We start from the raw sequence: 8,843 nt of genomic DNA, 5'->3' as shown, positions 1-8,843 counted from the left end.
GAGACGAGTGTCATCAATGTCACCTTGTTTTTGAATAAGTTGGTTTAGGTCCGCCTGTCACGTCATTGCCTGCTGGGATGCGAGTTTCCCTCCAACGATGGGGAAAAACATATCTGTTCATTTTTTTAAATAAAATAATTGTTTTGAAATGATACAACTGAACTGTGAAATTGAAATGTTTCCTTTTGGCATGAATATAGCTTGTTGCTGGCATGGTGTTAAATCATAAAGGAATAAATAAAAATGCTTTATGTAATGTACTTAATGTACAAAGTAGTTTAAATGTGCATAATTTCTTCTTTTTTTTTTTTTTTTTTTTTTTTACAATTTCAGGTCAATCCATGTTCATTTTGCACTTGCAGCACAGCAAAAATAGACTCGGTACGTAAACGATTGCTGCACTGCTGCAGACGCACCGCTCCTGGAACGCAATGACGGACCGCAACCGTGTGCAGTGTGAACGCTCTAAATTGTTAACATGGGTGCAAAAAATATGCAACGCATACGCACTGCAGACGGATTATGTGTGAAACAGGCGTAAGGTACAAAAGTGAAAAGGTACATCTTTGTACCTAAATGGTCCATATTAGTACCTTAAAGGAACATATTTTTACTTTAAATGTGCATATTTGTACCTTAAAAGTACATATCAGTACTTTAAAAGTACATAGTACCTTTTTACCTTTGTACCTTAGGGTACTGCCCCAGTGACAAGCACCATACTTTTTTTTTTTTTTTTTTTTTTTTTTTTTTTGACAGTGTATGTACATTGTAAATGTACTGTAAAATAAAGAGCAACCCAAAAATATTTGGATACCAACATTCTTCAAAATGAAGATACAGGTTTGGAACAACATGAGGATGACATATAGCTAAATAATGATAGAATTTACATTTTGAGCAATCCCTTTAAAAAATGCCAAATTCTTACCACAAGCCCTAGATTACTGAATTACTCAATACAATTAAAGGATTAGTTCACTTTCAAATTAAAATTTCATGATAATTTACTCATCCCCATGTCATCCAAGATGTTTATGTATTTCTTTCTTCAGTCGAAAAGAAATTAAGGTTTTTGAGGAAAACATTCCAGGATTTTTCTCCATATAGTGGACTTCAATTGACCTTAAACAGTTGAAGGTCAAAATTACAGTTTCAGTGCAGCTTCAAAGGGCATTAACCCTTTCGATCGTGAGTTTAAAATATTCTAACTGTCCCCCCAGAGTGAGTTTTTTCAAGGCGACCGTTATTTTAGAACGTTCGCCTTTATTGTTTCCATAGCAACGCGTCTTGCGTGTCACGAGCGATGAATGCAGCAACAATAACACTGTATCACAGATGGATCGCTATTATTTAGTTTTTCCTTTTTTATTTAAAATATTCGCAAAATTGCTTACCATGTCATCAACTATCTGATTCCGATTCTCAAATATGTGTAAGTGAGTGTGTTTTGTCGTTTTAAAACCTTTATAAATAATCTTTATCTTGATCTATAATGCGAGATGGGCGCCGCCATCTTAGTTTGCGCTGCAGTTCACAAGAGTTCTGTCAGTCGGATTTACAGCAGGTTAATTCATAATTTTCTTCCGAAATATATGCAAGTAAGTGGCTGGTGAACTGGAAGAATAATAGAGTAAACTGTATGGTTACTTAGGCCCATTATATGTGTCTGATATGAATAAATGTCGCCAAATTATATTTGTTATTGCTGCTTCCACTGATGTCGGACATCAATGTGTAAATTATAAACGCTTAATGTATTGTTTTAATGGTGCTTATGCATATTTAAATGTCTGAAACCTTAAAATAAACATTATGTGCCTGAAAACACTGCATAGCTGTGATATATGACAAGAGCTGTGCGCGTCCGTCTTGTAGCCAGAGCGCGAAAGCACAGTTTGAATCTGGCAGTTATGTGACGTCGCTGAACGTTCGAAATCCCATATGTGGTACCCTACGCCCAGGGGCACTGAAATAAAAATCCCATATGTGGGACCGTACCGCTCAAAGGGTTAAACGATACCAGATGAGGAATAAGGGTCTTATCTAGTGAAGCGATGCATCATTAAAAAAAAAAAAAAAAAAAAAAAAAAAAACTGTATATGCTTTATAAACACAAATGCTCACCTTGCAAATGCTTCCACCAGACCGCCTTCCGTATTCTTTAAAAAGCTTACACTGTATGTCCTACACCTTCCCTTCCCTATTCAACTTACAGAAAAACTCTTAAAAAACCCTTATTCATCGTCTGGTATTGTTTAAAGCTCTTTGAAGCTGCACTGAAACTGTAAATTTGACCTTCAACTGTTTGAGGTCAATTGAAGTTCACTATAAGGAGAAAAATCCTGGAATGTTTTCATCAAAAACCTTAATTTCTTTTTGACTGAAGAAAGAAATACATAAAAAGGATGACATGGGGTTGAGTAAATTATCATGAAATTTTAATTTGAAAGTGAACTAATCCTTTAAATTCTAAATCTATGAGTGAAGAACAATATAAAGTTGCATAATCATCAGTTTTAGAACACAATGTCATGCTAATCAAGCCTTATATTTATGTAAGTGTCTTCCTATAATATTGCCAATAGTATTAGAAAAAGGAAAGCGCACTGTGAAAATATCCTGTTAAATTTATGATGAATAAATGGTAGCTTGGGTATTACAGGAGGCCTATACTGTATGTTTTTTTTTTTTTTTTTAATTTATAATCATGTATTACATTAAGTGATAAAATCTTAATTATATATATATATATATATATATATATATATATATATATATATATATATATATATATATATATATATATATATATTACTCAAAATCAGATTTTTACCGTAAAATGTCCAGATAAACACAATGATAATAATACAGGTGGTACAATAGAAAGCCACATGATGAATCAGTTTAAGGTAAGTGGCCTTTCCATAAAACATGGCCAATAATTATATATAGACAATGCACAGGATCATACGCACAAACATAAATCACCATCAGGTTAACACACAATGCTAAAATAATGCAATAAACATTAACTAAATAACAGAAAATGTAAGACAAAACACCCCAATGTGTGTTACCGCTATCAGAAAACAATAAGAATAAACAAAATTATTTACATAAAATAAAATCATATGTGATTGACAATGTCCCTTTATAGTGAATTATAATAAATTATATGGTAATACAGAGATTTTACTTAAAAAAAAAAACAAATTTGACTGTATGTTATAGTAAAATTACAAATAATATGATGTTACAGTTTTCCACGATGTAAGAAAGTCACAGTTAAACAATTAACAGGTTTTAGTTTTTCCACACAAATTGAGAGAGAAAATCTGCAGAATTCTGTGGACTGTATTTATGTTTGATAAATTGGTAACTTGGTAAAGCACCATCAAATTAGCAATTAGCAAATTAGCCAAATATTAGTAAATGAACACATGTAAAATGGGGAAAACAGCTTTCTGTGGTCATACATTCCATGGAGGGCTTATTTTACGTTCACATCAGGAAATACAGTAACTGTAACTACTCAGACATTGTACTAGCCATAGCAATTTCTTTCCATGGCAACACTCATAATGCCAAATTGATTCGTCTATTTTACATCTTTGGCTTATTTTCAGGTAAAAGTTTAACTGTCCTTTTTATGAAGATATTAAAATTAAAACATCAAACATAATTATGTATAGGTATGATGGCAGCAGAAAGCGCAAGGTGCTGATCATGTGAAATGTACTGTAGGAATTCATGGCATGGTTCAAGGCAGCCCTTCAACAATCTGATAGAGAGACACCTATATGTCACATGACATGGGTCACTGTGAGGGTCATAGGACTCTACCAAATCACACAAGAGCCTCCGGGGCTCTCCATGCTGAGACTGATTGATGCTGGTGGTCGAAACAGCTTTTAATCAACTGATTGCATTGTCTGCCATCTAATGGACCACATCTTTTAACATAATGGCCTTTGTGTGAGAGAGAGAGAGAGAGAGAGAGAGAGAGAGCTGTGTGGGTGGAAATGGGGTTGATGAGAGAGTATTTTGACAGACAGCTGCAAGGAAAAGAAGAGAGACAAGGAGAATGAAAGTTTGAGATGGAGAATGTAGAAGGACTGATTGAATAAATAGGACAGTTCAGTGCAAAATGAAAATCTGTCACCATTTATGGAGTCTCATGTCATGCCAAACATATTCTTTTTTCGGCACACTGCAAAAGATGTTAAGCAAAATGTCTCTGCTGCTCTTTTCTATACAGTGAACAATTTACATTTCTCTCTCTCTCTCTCTCTCTCTCACTCTCACTCTGACTCTCACACACACACACACACACACACACACACACACTTGAAGGACTAAGTGGCTTTTAACTGCATCCATTTAACAATAATCATAACCTCTGCTTCTCTATTCTCATGGCAGCTTATAATGCCATGTGATGTGATCAGAGATCTTTTTCAGTGTTCCTCTGCCTCTCTAAAAGAAGAAGAAGCCGACTAAAACAAAGCAGAAATTTCAAACCGACAGGATGTCGATGTAAGAGCCAAACCCTTTGAGTGTTCTGCAAAAGCCTTGTAAAATGTTTAAAGTAACATTTCAGCTAAAAGTTGGTTTTGGCAGAAAGGCTGTCCGCTCAATAAATTCAAACAAAAGAGTTAAAGGAAAGGTACTTCATTAAATTCTCAATGTATTCGCAATGTCATTAAATATTACTCTTAGGGTTATTGTATACTGTAGAACTGCTATCAATATGATCAATAACAACCTGCTTGCATCCTATTTGAAAGAGTTACATGTCCTTATGGATTTAAAAGACTTGATGATTTATAGGAAGAAGCCTTCATCTTTCTGCAAGATAAGAATATAAATACAATATCTTGTAAGAGTGTAAGATAAGACAATACCAGAGCTCATTTGAAAACAACTTAGTAACAATGGGAAACATGAATATGAAAGGTAAGCAGAGATATGAAACATATATTATAGTTGTTTTCCGAGAGTCCCATTTAGAGATGCGCCAAAATTTCGGCAACAATGGCGTGTTTCGACTGTGTCAGCATCTATTTCATGCACACAATGTGGATAATCCAAGTACACAAATCAAATACTTGAGTAAAAGCACAGATACCCTATTAATATATTATTCCAGTAAAAGTATAAATACTCATTTTTAGGGTTAATTTATCACTTGATTTTTAATGTACACAAGTATTTGATTAAATGTGAAAAGTACTGATCGATGAACCATATATTTATTGTAGCCAGTACTAGTCAGCACTCAGCACTAATAAGTGCAAATGTTTTAGTTTTTATTACAAACACTTATGATACACTACCTAGAGGTCTACAAAGAGGACCCGAGACCCAAGGACCCGGGACCTGACCCGGGACCCGTACGGGTTCGGGTCTATATTTTAAATGGTCAGCCTTGTTGCTCCAGCTAACACGCATGTGCAGTCTCATGCGGGCGCACTTTCTTTCTCCTATATTTATAATAATATTATGAATGAACCGTCTTGTTATAGAGTTTTGGTCAGACTCGGTGTAACAAAGTTCGTAAATAAGGAGGGAAGAGGACAGGGTCGGCGGGTGACTACTGGCTGTTTATTAATCAGCAAAATAATAATAACGAAATAGCGCAAACAGGCACACAACCATCAACATAACGTCACTTCACTCCAGCAGCAGACAGACATCCAGGAGTGGGGGAAAACAGCCAGTAGTCCTTCTCTCTCTCGCAGGCTCCTGTTTCTCCTGGCATTAAATACTCTCTCCACGCCAATTACTGAAACAAGAGACAGGTGTTTACTATTTGCGTCTAATCCACTCAGACACCGCGTGTCTCCTCCCTCTCTCTCCCGCTGCAGACTCCACTGAACCACGCCCCCCCTGCCACATACCCCCACCGCCCGACTCAGGCCGGGGAGCCGTCCGGCCTGCAGCCCCCCCCCCATTTCTGGAGAGGAAATCGGCCACAGCCATCTGAACACCCGGCCTGTGGACCACCTTGAATTTAAAAGGCTGTAAAGCTAGATACCAACGGGTGATCCGCGCGTTGGTATCCTTCATGCGGTGGAGCCACTGCAGAGGAGCGTGGTCCGAACAGAGGGTGAATTCCCGTCCCAGAAGATAATAGCGGAGGGTGAGGACAGCCCACCTGATGGCCAAACACTCCTTCTCCACGGTGCTGTACTTAGTCTCTCTCTTAGAGAGCTTACGACTAATGTACAGCACCGGCCGTTCCTCACCCTCTATCTCCTGGGACAGGACAGCACCCAGCCCCCTGTCCGACGCGTCCGTCTGCAACAAAAAAGGGAGAGAGAAATCAGGAGAGTGAAGCAACGGCCCGCCACACAGAGCAGCCTTCACTTGGGTAAAGGCCTGCTGACACAGCTCCGTCCACTGGACCGTATCTGGTGCCTCCTTTTTAGTAAGATCAGTCAAGGGGCTGGTGAGGTCCGAATAATTAGGCACAAACCTTCTATAATATCCCGCCAGCCCCAAGAACTGTCTCACCTCCTTTTTGGTCTTAGGGCGCGGACAGGTCGCAACTGCTGCCGTCTTATCAATTTGGGGACGCACCTGTCCATGCCCCAAGTGAAAGCCCAGATACTTTACTTCCACGCGCCCAATTGCACACTTCTTCGGGTTGGCCGTGAGCCCGGCTCCCCTCAGCGACTTTAAGACCGCCCTCAAATGCTGCATATGCCGCTGCCAGTCATTACTAAATATGATGATATCATCAAGATAGGCAGCCGCATATGCAGCATGGGGCCGTAACACCCTGTCCATCAGTCGCTGAAAGGTAGCCGGTGCCCCGAACAGCCCGAACGGAAGTGTAACAAATTGGTGTAATCCAAACGGCGTCGTGAAAGCTGTTTTTTCTCGGGATAATGGAAACAAGGGGATCTGCCAATAACCCTTTGTTAAGTCCAGTGTCGAATAAAAACGAGCCGTACCAAGCCGGTCAAGCAATTCGTCAACCCGTGGCATTGGATATGCATCGAATTTCGACACAGCATTCACCTTGCGATAATCCACACAGAACCGAACCGAGCCGTCCGTCTTAGGAACCAAAACTATCGGGCTTGCCCAGTTACTGTTGGATTCTTCTATTACCCCCATTTCAAGCATCGCACCTAATTCTTCCTGAACTACTTTTTTCTTGTGTTCAGGCAAGCGATACGGCCGGCTGCGAACCACCACGCCCGGCTCTGTCTCGATATGGTGCTGAATGAGGTTTGTACGGCCAGGTAGGGGAGAAAACACGTCAGCAAACTCTGCCTGTAATTTGGTTAAATCAATGAGCTGGGAGGGCGAGAGGTGATCTCCCCCTGGGGCCAGTGCAAAAGATTGTTTTTTTATATTCGCCTCTGGCCCAAGATCATCCTCCCCGCTAATCACCGTCGCCAGCATCACTGATTCTCCCTCATTCCATTTTTTCAGGAGATTGAGGTGATAAATTTGACGTGCTCCTCTCCTATCTGAACGTATTACCTCATAATCGAGCTCACCAACTTGCCGTGTGACCTCAAACGGTCCTTGCCACTTTGCAAGTAATTTTGAACTTGACGTTGGGAGTAATACAAGCACTTTATCTCCCGGTGCAAATTTACGTAAATTGGTCCCCCTGTTATACAGCCGGCTCTGTTTGTCCTGGGCCTGTAACAAATTCTCCATAGACAGCCGCCCCAAAGTGTGGAGTTTTGTTCTCAGGTCCAGCACATACTGAATTTTGTTTTTAGATTGAGAAGGTCCTTCCTCCCAAGCCCATCTTATGACGTCTAACACCCCTCTGGGCTGACGACCATAGAGAAGCTCGAAGGGGGAAAACCCCGTGGAGGCTTGCGGGACCTCTCGCACAGCGAACAACAGGGGTTCCAACCATTTGTCCCAATTTTTGGCGTCTTCTTGAACGAATTTACGAATCATTGTTTTAAGCGTGCGATTAAAACGTTCGACCAGCCCGTCCGTTTGTGGGTGAAAGACGCTGGTCCGAATGGATTTAATGCCCAATAATTCGTAAAGTTCGCGTAACGTCCGTGACATAAACGCCGTGCCCTGATCAGTGAGGATTTCCTTAGGAATCCCCACTCGGGAGATCAAAGAAAACAGTGCGTCAGCAACACTCTTAGCGGAAATGTTGCGGAGAGCCACTGCTTCTGGATATCGTGTTGCATAATCCACAATGACCAATGCAAAACGATGTCCTCTTGCTGATCGCTCTAATGGCCCGATGAGGTCCATGCCAATTCTTTCGAAGGGGACCTGCATTAATGGGAGGGGGCGCAAAGGCGCTTTTGGGGTGGCCGGTGGGTTTACCAACTGACATTCACGACAAGCCGCGCACCACCTGCGCACATTCTCGTGAATGCCCGGCCAAAAAAATCGGGTCATGAGGCGATTTAGTGTCGTTCCCTGTCCTAAATGACCAGCCATTGGATTAGAATGAGCCGCTTGAAAAAGCATTTCCCTGCGGCTCCTAGGAACTAATAACTGGGTTGTATCCTCTTTTGTCTGAGCGTCTTGGGTCACTCGATACAACCTATTTTTTATGATTGCAAAATATGGATAGGTAAGCGGTTGTCCAGGATGGAGAGGCTGACCGTCGATGGTACTGACCTGTTCAAACGCGCGTTTCAGCGTCTCATCCTGAGACTGCTCCAGGGGAAAATCATCGCGCTCCGAGAAAATAAGTCTCTCGATTTCGCTCTGTTCCCCTGAGGCAGTACTCAGTGGTCCCGGTTCAGTCTCTCCCGCCTGCACACTCGCGTTCCCCTCCGGTGCATTTTTTCCCCAAGAAGCATCCGTACATAAAGCCCCCAATAATTCTGTAAACG

Source organism: Chanodichthys erythropterus, chromosome 1 (assembly GCF_024489055.1).
Source record: "Chanodichthys erythropterus isolate Z2021 chromosome 1, ASM2448905v1, whole genome shotgun sequence".
In the NCBI taxonomy this organism is placed as follows: Eukaryota; Metazoa; Chordata; class Actinopteri; order Cypriniformes; family Xenocyprididae; genus Chanodichthys; species Chanodichthys erythropterus.
This window is presented reverse-complemented; position numbering follows the sequence as displayed.